This window comes from Dysidea avara, chromosome 3, assembly GCF_963678975.1.
Source record: "Dysidea avara chromosome 3, odDysAvar1.4, whole genome shotgun sequence".
Lineage (NCBI taxonomy): Eukaryota > Metazoa > Porifera > Demospongiae > Dictyoceratida > Dysideidae > Dysidea > Dysidea avara.
This window is the reverse complement of record NC_089274.1, coordinates 29932228-29945482: the sequence shown is the minus strand read 5'-3', so window position 1 is coordinate 29945482 and position 13255 is coordinate 29932228. Positions and strand designations below refer to the sequence as shown.

At 38.3% G+C, this 13255-nt stretch overlaps 1 pseudogene; it reads right to left on the bottom strand.

The window, feature by feature from the left end:
* Positions 1 to 787: 787 nt before the first annotated feature.
* Positions 788 to 7677, bottom strand: LOC136250646 (WD repeat-containing protein 25-like; annotated as a pseudogene).
* Positions 7678 to 13255: the final 5578 nt, after the last annotated feature.

Here is a 13255-nt window from a genome sequence, read left to right as displayed (position 1 = left end):
GACACTGTCACTATCTAGCTGTCATCACTTGTTAAATTCACAAATGTTTGTCTCTCAAAAATTTCTGTCCATATAGCAGGTTGTTGGTTTGACTCATCTCACTGTTGCATACTCCTGAATGAAGACTGTGTGTGTGTGTGTGTGTGTGTGTGTGTGTGTGTGTGTGTGTGTGTGTGTGTGTGTGTGTGTGTGTGTGTGTGTGTGTGTGTGTGTGTGTGTGTGTGTGTGTGTGTACGTGCACTGTGCATGCATACACTAGAGCATACACACACTTATAATTATGTCAGACAGACACACAGAACATGCACACACACACACTATGGAAGCATGCAAGTCTGTACTGAAGGGCATAAAAGTTGTTTGATCATAAGCAATTAATCAGAAACAGACTGAAAAATGAGTCACCTATATTCAGTACTAATTGATGTGTGAGGATACTCTGAAGTTACAATAACACAATGTTATATTGAGGCAGTTAGTGTCACTCCACCACACTTTACATAATTTACCAATTTGCCGTAGTAGTTGCACCAGCTAGGTGTACATGAAAATGCATTGAAATACTTGATAGTCAGTTGTAATCACAGGCCAGCTTGAATCATACAGAAACTTGTAATTGTGTATGGCTTTACATAGTTGTTTTTCATGTGCAATATCAATATCATGAACTACATGAACTATGTAGACAGCAGAATCTAATCTTTTGACACATGCACTATACTGTAACACTATGGAACAAAGGTGTAAAGAATATCTCCACACAAACCCTTTGTTATTTGAAACACACTGACGTTTACTTCATTGAATGACATAGTCATGCGACAACACTAGCTACAACAAATATTTGCAGCTACAATATCACCAACAAATATATAAATACAATTAGCATATAAAACAACAGTTTATTTACATGCGTGCTATCATGCCTATAACACACATAATATATGGTATACATTCACATATTCTACCATACAGTCACTTGACCATCCCAACTACAAGTAGCAATAGAGGATAGTCCATGATTAAATTTACAGTCAATACATGCACTACCATTGTATGCTTGCAGTTTAGTCAATATCTTGGAACTCTTATAATCATAGCAGTACAACTGTCCATTGGCATCACCACTACATAATAAACCACCACATGGACTAATGTCCATTGATATGCGATATCCCATCACTTTATGACCTTCATATCTCTTAAACTTGTTCAATTTATATGGCCTCCTTGCAGAAAATATAACCACATAATTAGCATTACTTTGTGCTACAAACACATGCTCGTAAGGGTGTGCGCACAAGCTAGGACAAGTATATGGTTCTTGATAAACCTGGTTTGATCTAACCACAGCAGACCTATAGTCCCATACTACGACTGTCTCACTACTAGAATTCTTTTTAACAACATCAGCACTGGCAACCATTTCCGCGAATTGTTTACTAAAAACTCCAAGTCTAGTATCTGACCATCAGCTCCTTTGTAAGTATTCACAGCTCTATCACTTCTTAGATCCCAGGAATGAACCTGACTCTTGTAAGTACCAATAATTACATTATTTCTGTCTGTTGGATGTACCTTTAGTGCAGTAACAAATGAATCTTGTTTTATTGTTGAAATGTTTTGCAGTGTGTTTATGTCAACGTGTACTGCATGGTTACTGTACCCACCACATACTACAGTATGACCATTGACCCACTTTGAAACTTGCAATGCTGCATTCAAAGGTTTGTAGTTGGCTACACAGCACTCCTGCATGTAAGGGTCCCACACACGCACACTATGATCCATTGAAGAAGACAACAAAAGCCTGTGGTCATGTAAGTGCCAATCAAGAGAGGTTACAGCTGTTGTATGTTCCTTAAAACTAATCAACTTCTTCTTTGGCACCTGGTATGTATCTGAATATGATTCAACGCTAGATTCATCACAACAGTAAAATGATAATGCATCAGACTTAGCTGCTTTCACTTCACTGGTACATTCATGATTGTCAGCTAAATGTTTTCTCTTTCGTTTAGATACATACCCAGAAATAGCACCTTGCTTCGACTGATGTGAAGGCGTTGCTTTAGTGCTTGATGATATACCTTCTTCATCATCAGTGTCTGACTGATAGGCAGATATGATGTTGTTCATTGTGATTTACAGCAGATAAACAACCTAACAAGCATACAAAATAATCTGCTTTGCATAATCATTATTACCATGCATGCAACACAATGTTTTGAGATACGTTACATCATTACAGTGGTTACTTGAGGTGCTTGCTATGGCCAGTCTGGCTATGGGAACTTAAGTGTACTATTTCAGACCAAGAATTATTGTGAATGCATTCCTTTTGCATATATAGAGGCTATAGAGATCAGATGAAATAATTTACCTATATATAGTATGACTCATATAGGTATCCTGACAGACCATGTGACTAGATTGATTTCACCAGTGTGTATTCCCTCATTCATACATAAAAGTAATAGTACAGTCCTACCATGCAAGACTAACCAAGTGCATCTATTTTGTGTTTTTAAAGAGCCAATTATATAACACATCTTCAAATAAAATAATTAATTACAGTAGAACCTCAGTTATCCGGATTCTCAGTTAACCAAACTACGGAAATGACTGCTCCATTAGAGTAGTGACTGTTCTATTAGGGTAGTTGATAATACTGAAATTAAAAAAAATGTTCTTTATGCTTTTTAAACACAGTTTCAGAGATATGGACTTTTCAGACTTGTGGACCACCCCTGGTACCAATGGGTTTGGATAACTAAGGTTCCACTGTAAAATAACTACCTGCTAACATGTATTTTAGTGGCGAGAAACAAGCAATAAACTAAATCTGTGGCCAAGGAAGGTGGTTATTTGAATCCCTTGAAACTTTACCAATTTTGATGCATACCTGATACAGGGGCGTAGCAAAGCAAAAAACTATAAGGGGGCCACTACTGGTAACTAAGGCAGTGGTGGAGGAGAGTGTAGCTACTTGTGGGTACATGCACAGTGTGTGAACTTTGCATGCTCTCCTTCTAGGGGGGTCTGGGAGCATGCCCCTGCAGGAAAATTTTGAAAAATAGGAGCTATGAGGTTGAATCTGGAGGCAATTTTAGCCAATAATCATAATCACAGTTATGCTAGATAAGTAATCTTATAGCAACCTTGTATACCACGTTAATGATGTGATAGAATGATGACATCACAAAACACAATTAATAAGGCTTTTAAGGGGCTGTTACTTGAACTAATTTCATGTTGTTAAATCTACCCCCAGAAATACACATAGATAGGATAGCTAGTTATAAATTACTTATATGGATGAATTAATGAATTAACATCTTCCCCCTGAGTAGCTATTAGCTACATTTCGCAGATCCGTAGTTGTCTGGAAAGTGCAGGGGGAAGTGGGACTGCTCTGATTCAGCTTCCTCCATCACAGGTTCGTTATTAGGGATAGAGCCAGGGCTAGAACAATAATACCTCTGCTAGAACCGCTTGGGAGCCACTAGAAGCCTCGCTAGAAGCTCCTTCACTAACAACTGGACTCATTGAAATAGGTCTACCACGACTACGGATTAATTATGACAAAGTTTTCTGACAGTGAGACCGAGATATAAGTTAACTCTCTGCAGCTGCACAGATAATCTTTAATTATTTTCTAACACGAATCACACGTGAGGTGTAGCTTATTATCACAGCATTTTAAGCGCCTCTAATATTATTTCAAATAAACTAGGACCAACATTTCACTCGGTGAGGAAGGAACATAGCTTATCAGCATCCAAGTAGGCCAATGATCTATAATTATTATGTGTCACATGGTGCATTACTGTAAAAATGATTCCTGCTGCAAACTGGAGGGGCCCTGGCCTGTTATATCTATCCATGGCCACAGACTAGGGGGGCCCTGGCCCCTGTGGCCCCCCCTGTTCCTACGCCCATGTGATAAACAATTACTGAGTTATAAACAATTTATGATGTAAAATTGGGCTATCACTAGTACATTTAATTATTAATTTAAGAAGGCATTACAGATCCAAGTGATAAAAAGTAGTAAAATAAGAATACATGTATTAACGATGGTATTACTACATGGCTAAGTAAGAAAATCTCTACAATTGCATGTCAGCAGTTAAATATTTGGGCTTTTCCAACTGAGCTATATACATCATCCATATCTCTAATTTCACCACCTTTTATTGATTGAATCCCTACTTCCTTTTAACATTAAGAGTTCATAATAAAAGATATATTTATTATGAACTCTTGTTTTAGAGTCATAATAAACTAATCATGTGTACCAAAAAATATACACTAATAGAACAGCTAACAGAGGCGGATCCAGGAGCTGGCAGGGGGAGGGACACTAGGTGGATGGGGGGAGCAGATTCTCTTTGTTACCTGCTGTATGCAAATAATCACCTTTCAATAGTGTCTCACTGTTGATTTTTGTTATTTGCAGATGATAGTAAAGTTTTAAAAGCTCTTTAAAAGGCTATGAATGTCTTCAACATCAGCAAGACAATAATTATTTTAGAGGCACAACAGTGCTTGGTGACAGTTTGAGAACTGCTTTGACTTTGGTTTCAGGTGAGCTTGTAATAAATGGTAAGAATGTATTTTTCCATTATATACACCATGTATATCCAAACTTATTGGGTGTGTTCAGATAATGGGAAAGTTCAAGCCCATACCTCTGTATACAAAGCTCAGCTAAAATACTCTAATAGAACATACACTTTAGGCAAAATACATGTACTCTAATAGAACAATCACTTTCACAACTTGGATAACAGAGCATTCAGATAATTGATGGCCAGATAATGGAGGAACCACCTGACAAGGTTTAGCATTTCAATGAAAAGAAGTATGATTGTTTCACAAAGCAAAGGAAATGCCCAATCCTGTATATACAATGATATTTACGTTAATCAAATTTTTAATGCTATCATTACATAATAAAGTGAATGCATTGATAGAACTGTATCATGGGTATGTGATCCAGATATTCAACTTGTGTTGCCTAGCAGGCAGCCAGATAACATGGCTGGCAAACTGCAATAATGCACCAGCAACATTTCAAGATGATCCAGTTTTTTAGAAGGTTCTGAATCCTACATACCACATGAGCCAGGTACAATAATGTAGTTTGCTTACAGAACTTGCAGTTATTAAATTTGTAGACATTTAGCTAGTGAAAAGTACTTAATCTGTGATATAACTGTATGTACACAATTTCATCACAAGGATATCATGATATAACGCCATGGAATATTGAAGTGCTATACACTCAGTAGGTCATAAACATAGCTAAGGTGTACTTCACGACATTATCAAACAGTATGGTAGTACAGTTTAAGTAGGGATCCCCCCAAAAATGACATGTGCCACCTAAACTGCTGCCTTTAAAAGTTAGAAACATCTTATAAGATAAAAATCACCCTTTACGGAAAAATATTGGTTGGTCTAACATCAAATACAACATTGGGTGGGGATCGCCCCAAAAATGACATGTGCCGCCTACAATGCCACCTTTAAAAGTCACCCTAGAAACATCTTATAAGATAAAAATCACCTTTACGGAATAATATTGGTCGATCTAACATCAAATACAACATTAAAAAAACAACAAGAAAACACTTACAGGCAGCTGGATATAGAATTTCAAAAACATACTGAAACTCAACTTTCATCTGCCTGCCTGTGCCTGCCTGCCACAGTCGCAAGGCTGGAGGCTAAACAAATCAGTACACAGCCACCATTTTACATCAAAATAACAAACTCACCAGTGGGATAAGGTTCCAATGAGTGTGTGCCATCTTTCCTATTATCTTCTATCAAACTGATCTTCGTCCTTCTCAATGCAATGAAACCACACTGATGCAATGAAACCATATTGAGGCAATGATTTTCTCTATCAATACTTTCCTTGAACAGTATATTTAGATGTCGCAAACTTATTTTAAACGCTTATGCTCAGTAGATAATTTCACAATAGGTTCAATACCACGCCTATTCCCCAAAACCACACCTCTTAACAATTTACTCGATCATGATGACACCCCCCACTATTATTAGCCTAGCTGTATTCATAATGCTAACATATGAAAATAGTGACACGCCCCTAGTAGGTGAAGGTTGACTCAAGATACTCTAATACAGCAGTCACCGTAATAGAACAGCTTCACGTGTATAGCTGAATGCTATAACAAAAATCCAAAGAATTAGTATATTAAAAATTATTAATTTAAAGATGAAGTAGGGATCCAAGCGATAAAAAGTACTGAAACACAGAGGGGGGATAGAAAACTAATTTTTACGTGTGCACTCCTTACATTTAGCTGTAGGTGAGGAGTGGGCACGGGAATAAAACTCGACCAGGCAGCGAACAGTTGATGGAGCGCCTAGATACATGACTACACATTACCAGAAAGAACTAAAAACCATTTTGTGGTACTAGTTTGTGATAAAGAATCATGTAAGGCTGATTGTCACAACTAATTTTAATACATCATTTATAAATGCCCTTTCTCAGGACCATCCTGGTGTTCTTAAGGAACAGAGCAGGGGGTTCGTATGATGATGGCCTGCGGCCTGATGATATTTTTCATCCTGACTTTCAACATGGACGTTCTGCTTACTTTGATATCTCCGTATGCAGCACTATTCAGCCTGCTTTTATTTCCTCCTCTGCTTCATGTGCTGGGGTATCTGCTACAGCGGGAGAGGTGGCCAAGGACAAGAAGCATTTGGCAGCTGTGGAGAAGATTGGTTCTGATTTCGTTCCATTAGTAGTGGAATGCTTTGGAGTGTGGACCCATTTGCCTTGAAAATTTTAAAAGTTATTGCTGACTGCACCACTCCTAGAAGTGGTGTTCCCCCAAGCTGGCAAGAAAGAACTTACTCCAGCAACATTTTGTTGCACTGTGCTAAAATTATCTTAAGATATTGGGCTCTTCAGGACAGTAATGATGATGACAATCCCTAGTCTGGCATGGCTGCCCCTTCGCAAACAGGACTCTAGCATAGTGTACTTGTGTGCGAATGGAATGTAATTAGTGGGAGAGACGTGGTTTTCCGTAATTAGACTGCACCACTATCATTTGTCATTGCGATATTCATATCCAGTGGAACGCTAAAAAGAATTCCCCGCTTCTAACTTACAAGACTACGTAACACACTATTTGTACTTTTTAAATATGCCATCCTATTCCTTCACAATCAGTCATTCTAACTGGACAAGACTCAAGGCAAGTAAAACAGAAGCCATAGTTCGTCACTTATCAAGTTAGCCAAAACAGATATCCACGTCACTAAATGAGCAGGCAAGCGGTTTGATTGGACGTACCAGTTTTTGGTAAGTTCGCACAAGTACACAATGCTAGAGTCCCCAGACCCTTCCTGTTTGCGAAGGGGCGGTCGCGCCAGACTAGACAATCCCCTCTATCCTTAATTATTGTATTCCCCTTATGTAGTGACTTATGTAATTGTAGCATTAAAATGGCTAGGAATAAAGTATAAATCACGTGATAGTTTTCTCTAAAATCTATGTATTTGATTGCTGCACAATAATAAAATAGAATAATAATATAATAGTGTAGACACACACATAATCGTATCTGGTATAATCTCGCATAGGCCAGGCCGACTTTCTTTTGTATGTGGGTGCATGGGCTCAGTACACGAGACTACATGATAATTATATGATATAAACTTACGCAAGAGGGACGTCACGTACACTCACTTAAAACTAATTCAAGCGAAGGGAATGAACTAGCATGGAAGATCGTTACTCTCTGGAGTGCCGTTCTTGTTGTCTCCGTACAAAAATCTTAAGCGCCAGCGCCTTCAAACTGTGATTGCACTGCTTGACAGTTTTTTTAATTTTGTGTGGGGGCGAAAGAAAAAGAGCTACACTCCAGAAGATTTCCATTGATGTACAACGCAGTATTGCTGCTTCAGTGATGGCAACCATTCCATTGTCGCAGAATTTGCTTCTCAGTCTGCCCGGCACAGATTGGTGAGGGCATGGATGGCAAAAAAAAAAAAAAAAGGAAAAAGATCTGATTAATGAAATAATTCAGTGAGGATGTCAGTTTTCAAGATTACAGTATAGCTAGCTAGCTACCTTGTGCATGTAGCCTGTCAAAGATTTGTGCAGCGAACACTCCGCTGACATTAGTGTTTGCAGAATGTGACAAGAAATAATTTTTTCTCCCTACCCTCCCCCCCCCCCCCCCCAACACACACACATACACACAAATGGTCTGGGGCCAGGGGCATGATCGACTGATCATGATGGCTACTACTGAGGCGGCTACATAATGAACTAAGCCTCAGGTGCAGTACTAGTATTGTCACAGTGAGTCAACCAGCGGCGGAGGAAGTAGTTGATATGAGGGGGGGCTCCGCTGAGCTGACCCAGACTTATTTCTATAGTTTGGTAAGGTGAGACCAAAAAAAAAAAAAAAAAAGGTCACAACCAACTGACAAGAGCTTTCCACCTCACCAGCTACCATTTCTAGCTGATAAACCACATAAAAATCCTTACATAGCTTGCTACACACTGACTACTTTATTAGAGTGACTGCTCTATTAGAGTATCTCTATCTTTATCATGGTTTTCAGCCCCACTCCAAGAAAGATAATTTCGGTGTGATATCATTCTGAGGGGGGGGCTAAGCCCCTCCTCAGCAGACCGAGGGGGGGCTTTAGCCCCCTAGCCCCCCCTTTCCGTCGCCTATGGAGTCAACTCTTTAGAAGAGCACTGAACAGATGCTATGAAGTATGCCGCCTTAATGACTATCTATCATCATGTATGCCCAATCAGTAAAAAAAATCTTGTCAACAGTCATTGCTCTGTGGAAAATACATGAAAGGCTACAGCAACGCAAAACATCATTAGCTAGAAACCATCTTAACTGATTTACCTGAAAAACCATAGCTACCTACATCATAACCTTGACTCTATACAATGGCATGAACTTCAGTGGTGGACACTATAGCTAAAGCATGCAGTAGTAGGCTCAATGTCATCATTTTTTTCAAACGTTTTTAGGCCAACACTTTTATTTATCATTGCTTTACAACACCATATGCGAGATTACAGAATTAAAATGGCTATGTGTGATGGTGTTGAGTGCCAGATGGCAACATGTGCCAACTGCCTAAACTAATTTCTGGTTAATTACTTAACTACTGTACATGTAGACAACATACAAAAACACATACTTAGCTACATATAAATAATTAAAACCTGCAGGACAGGAGAGTTTAGAGCACTTACAGCAGGTTTCCTGTCCCCCAGCGGACACCACTCTGATTTAGTCAGGGTGGAAGATAAAAGCATGGATGACTCTATAAACACAAGCATGCAAGTGAATGTCTCAATAAATCAATTTAGTGGGTAGGAGAGATGTACTGTCCCTCACACACTTTCATTGAAAAATGCTTGTGTTGTGACCTTTTGCTATAAAAACAATGTTTTATAATTATCATATACACCTAGCTATTTTTACTTTACATTATTAGGCTACAATTTTTTTGCTTTGTTGCAACATGCAGTGGCGAATCTAGAAATTTTCAGAGGAAGTTTCAGCTGAAACCATTGCAACCCCTCTGTATCCGCCAATGACAAGTATCACTCATCTCTTATATTAAAATCAACCAACATACTATGTTGCTAGACAAACTCTGATCATGATGCATGCATGTCACTCAAATTACACAGATATACTATCGTCTCAGTCATTAAGTACCACATTGGCTGCATTAATGAGTCCAAAAAACAGCATAATTTCTGTATAGACGTGTGCAACAACATAGTGAAGCCTTTCATGTATTCCTGGTGACCCTGCATAAGCTGGTTAAAATGTGTAACTTTTATTAACCAGCATGCACTGAAAGGAGTATCAGGGACCAATTTATCAAAGGTATTCTGGAAATATTGAACATCTCTACCGCAGCGGAACCTGACCTTAGACACAGCCATCACCATGTAAAGAGGCCACCAAGAAGTAACATTCAGACATTGTGCTCACCATGAATGATACTGTTCTTAGAGTACAGGCAAACCAGAAGAAAACAATCACTCAGCTTACTGCTCAGACATGCCCTGGGTGTGGCGGTAGACCACACCAAGCAGGCCATAGCTTTGCAGTACCCAGCCTATACTGTCACCTGTCCCTATTGCCAAAAGGTGTGCAGGAGTATGAATTCCACTTCCTACAATTTCCAAACACTACATACTATCACCCTTATAACTCAAGCCAACTCATCACATTCACTGAATGGAGTTTCCAACAGTGTTTGACCAACAGGACTATGGAGGAGAAAATTTCACATGACATTTACAACATGGTGCTCTCATGGATCTCGTTCCATCCAATCCTACAGAGCCCATTGCAAGTCCATGTCACCCCTTCCAGGAGATTGCTGTCAGGTTTTGTTGCTATGGTGTTAGACTGCTGTCCCATGGGCCATATCACCACAACTTAGCTATCACCTATCCAAGTCATGAGCCAGTTGTTTTGTTGCATTGTCATTCCAGACATACTCTGGTCAAATGGTGGCTAACAATTTATGTCCAAATAGTTTCACTGGCAATGGGGTTTTCTTCACAAGACTTCGTCATCAAATTACCCTCAAAGTAATGGCAAGGTTGAAGCTATACGGTAAAGTCCAAGAAAAAGCTTATTACTGCCTCCTGGAGTATCCGTTCACGAAACGAAGCCAAACCCTGCTGTGCCCTTCTTCAGTATCAAAGCACACCATCATGTAAAGACACTACGTCTCTACCCAGAAATTGCAGACCTGTACAAGACAGACACCATACTGGGTCATCAACAATCCTTTGCCTAAGAGTTGTACCGGAAGCAAAGAGATGACATTGAGATAAAAGCCACTCAGTCATTGCAACAAGCACAGACCTACTACAATGATGATGCTAGACATCATCAGAATAGGCTCCTCTTCAGAACTCTCAAACTAAATGTGGGATATTTTATGGATTGTGGTTGATGTTGCATGTAATTAAATTAAATTGCATGACAGTTTAGTCTGAGTGCAACATAACAAAATATGTATATGATCAACTTTTAGTTACTGTGACCAATGTAATTATAGGCCTGATGATCTCACAATTACACACATACACACACACACACACACACACACACACACACAAAGTAAAATAATTGTGTTGCCTGTATAATATACCCAGTTCAAACTAGCTAGCCAGCTAACAGACTAGCTAGCCAGCTAACAGACTAGCTAAGATAACATTACAAACTTTACCCAGTATATGCAAATTGATCAAGAACTGTTGTAATCAGTGACAGTCATAAATTATGCACATGTATATAGTAAAAAAAATTTCAGTTTTGTGAACCTATCATATAGAATTACACGTGTACATACATTTCATTTGTCCTAGCAGGCTAAATGTATTCATGGCCGGATAGTGCTGCAGATGCAAGTTTTCATAGTAATTAAGCAACTGTAGAATAGTGTTATTAGAGTATATTTCACTGACTGCTCTATCTATTGATCTTGTAGGTAACTATGCTGGCATATATTGTTTGGGAAGTTGTTTGGGGAGGGTCTGTGCCCTCACATAGTCATCCCAATACTGAGACGGAGCAGTCACTCTAATGCAACAGTCAATTTTAAGCACGTATATTAAAATAAAATGATAGTATTTAATTAGTTGCTAAAACCACTAACATTCAATCTCCAGACACTTAAATTTCAAGTGGAGGTATACCCCCCCCCCAGAGTGAGGGTGAGTTTACACATCAATTCTATAAATTTTGGGCACCCCCATCTCTGAACACCCCTCTGCTGCCTATGATGAACATACACTATTATCATTATCATTATTATCACTATCATCATTATGAACATAATATATGAATTTAAATGTAGATTGATGTAACTAGTACTGATTTTCTCACGGTTTGCCAATAACCATGATCAGCAGCAACACACTGGCCTGAGCTAAAGCTTTGCTCGCTACTGAGAATTTAACTTGAGGCCATTAATTGTCACAAAATTTGGGGTTCTTGTGTAGGCGGGAAGTCATTTTTCGTTATACATTATTAAAGGAAGTGCTTCAAACCACTGGAACAGTAAGCTATCTGTCACTGTAGCTCAATACTATTGAAACCATATCTATTAAAAGATATTAGACAACTAGAACAGCTTCAGCATTGCACAACGAAGTACATATTGAATAACTTTACCAGTAATTATAAATCTTGACTACTTCAGCTCAAAACTTTGTATATACGTTTTGGATATCTGTGACATAATGAAAGCCCCTACCAATGCATTCAATATCACTGACTATAATTATGTTAAATTCACTTCAGGAACACATGATTAGGATCTAGCAATAAACTAAAATATGCAAGAAGTATCAATGTTTTCAGCAGCTTCTACTTCAGCAGGCTCCCTCAAATGTGGAATATTTTACCGATAATAAATTACAATCTTAACCTATCTACTATCAAGTACAAACTTATAAATTTTCTCTGGAACTTAATTTTGATCCTGACAATGCATGCACTTTTTCTTTTGTTTGCCCCTGTAGTAATTGTAATAAGTCCCTCATCCCCCCCCCCCCCCCCCCCCTGATCACCTGTACTACTGCACAAAAAGATATGTTTATCGCACAAATTGTCATAATTCATTCACATTTCCTGATAGGAATTTGGCACATTCCTGTAAATTAATTGTGACAATTTCTTACACAATTCCTTTTCATTTCCTTTAATCCACATTTGGGTATTTCTGACTCAAGGAAATGTCACAATTTATGCGCGAAATCTCAGGAAACATATTTTTTGCGCAGTGTGTAATCCTTGTTTTAAATGTGTTTATATAGCTAATTAGGGTCGGAGACATTTTAGCTACTTGAATTTTTAAAAAGATCGAGATACTCTAATAGAGCAGTCATCAGAATATACTCTAATAGAACAGTCATCACAATACTCTATAAATAGTGCATTCAGTATAGAAAATATATATATCTACTTATACTGCTTGAATCTCTGTTGTTAATTGTCTTCAAATTACTCCAAAGTTCCAGTGAGTCATCTGAATGGCACTACATCGAGCTAAATGATCACACATTTCATTCATTAGCAATTACAATCCCAATGTCTTCTGTATATCAAAGAACTTACAGTGGATTTTTATATCATAAAAATATAATTAGCTACTAGCTATAGATTAATTAGTACTGTAGTACAAA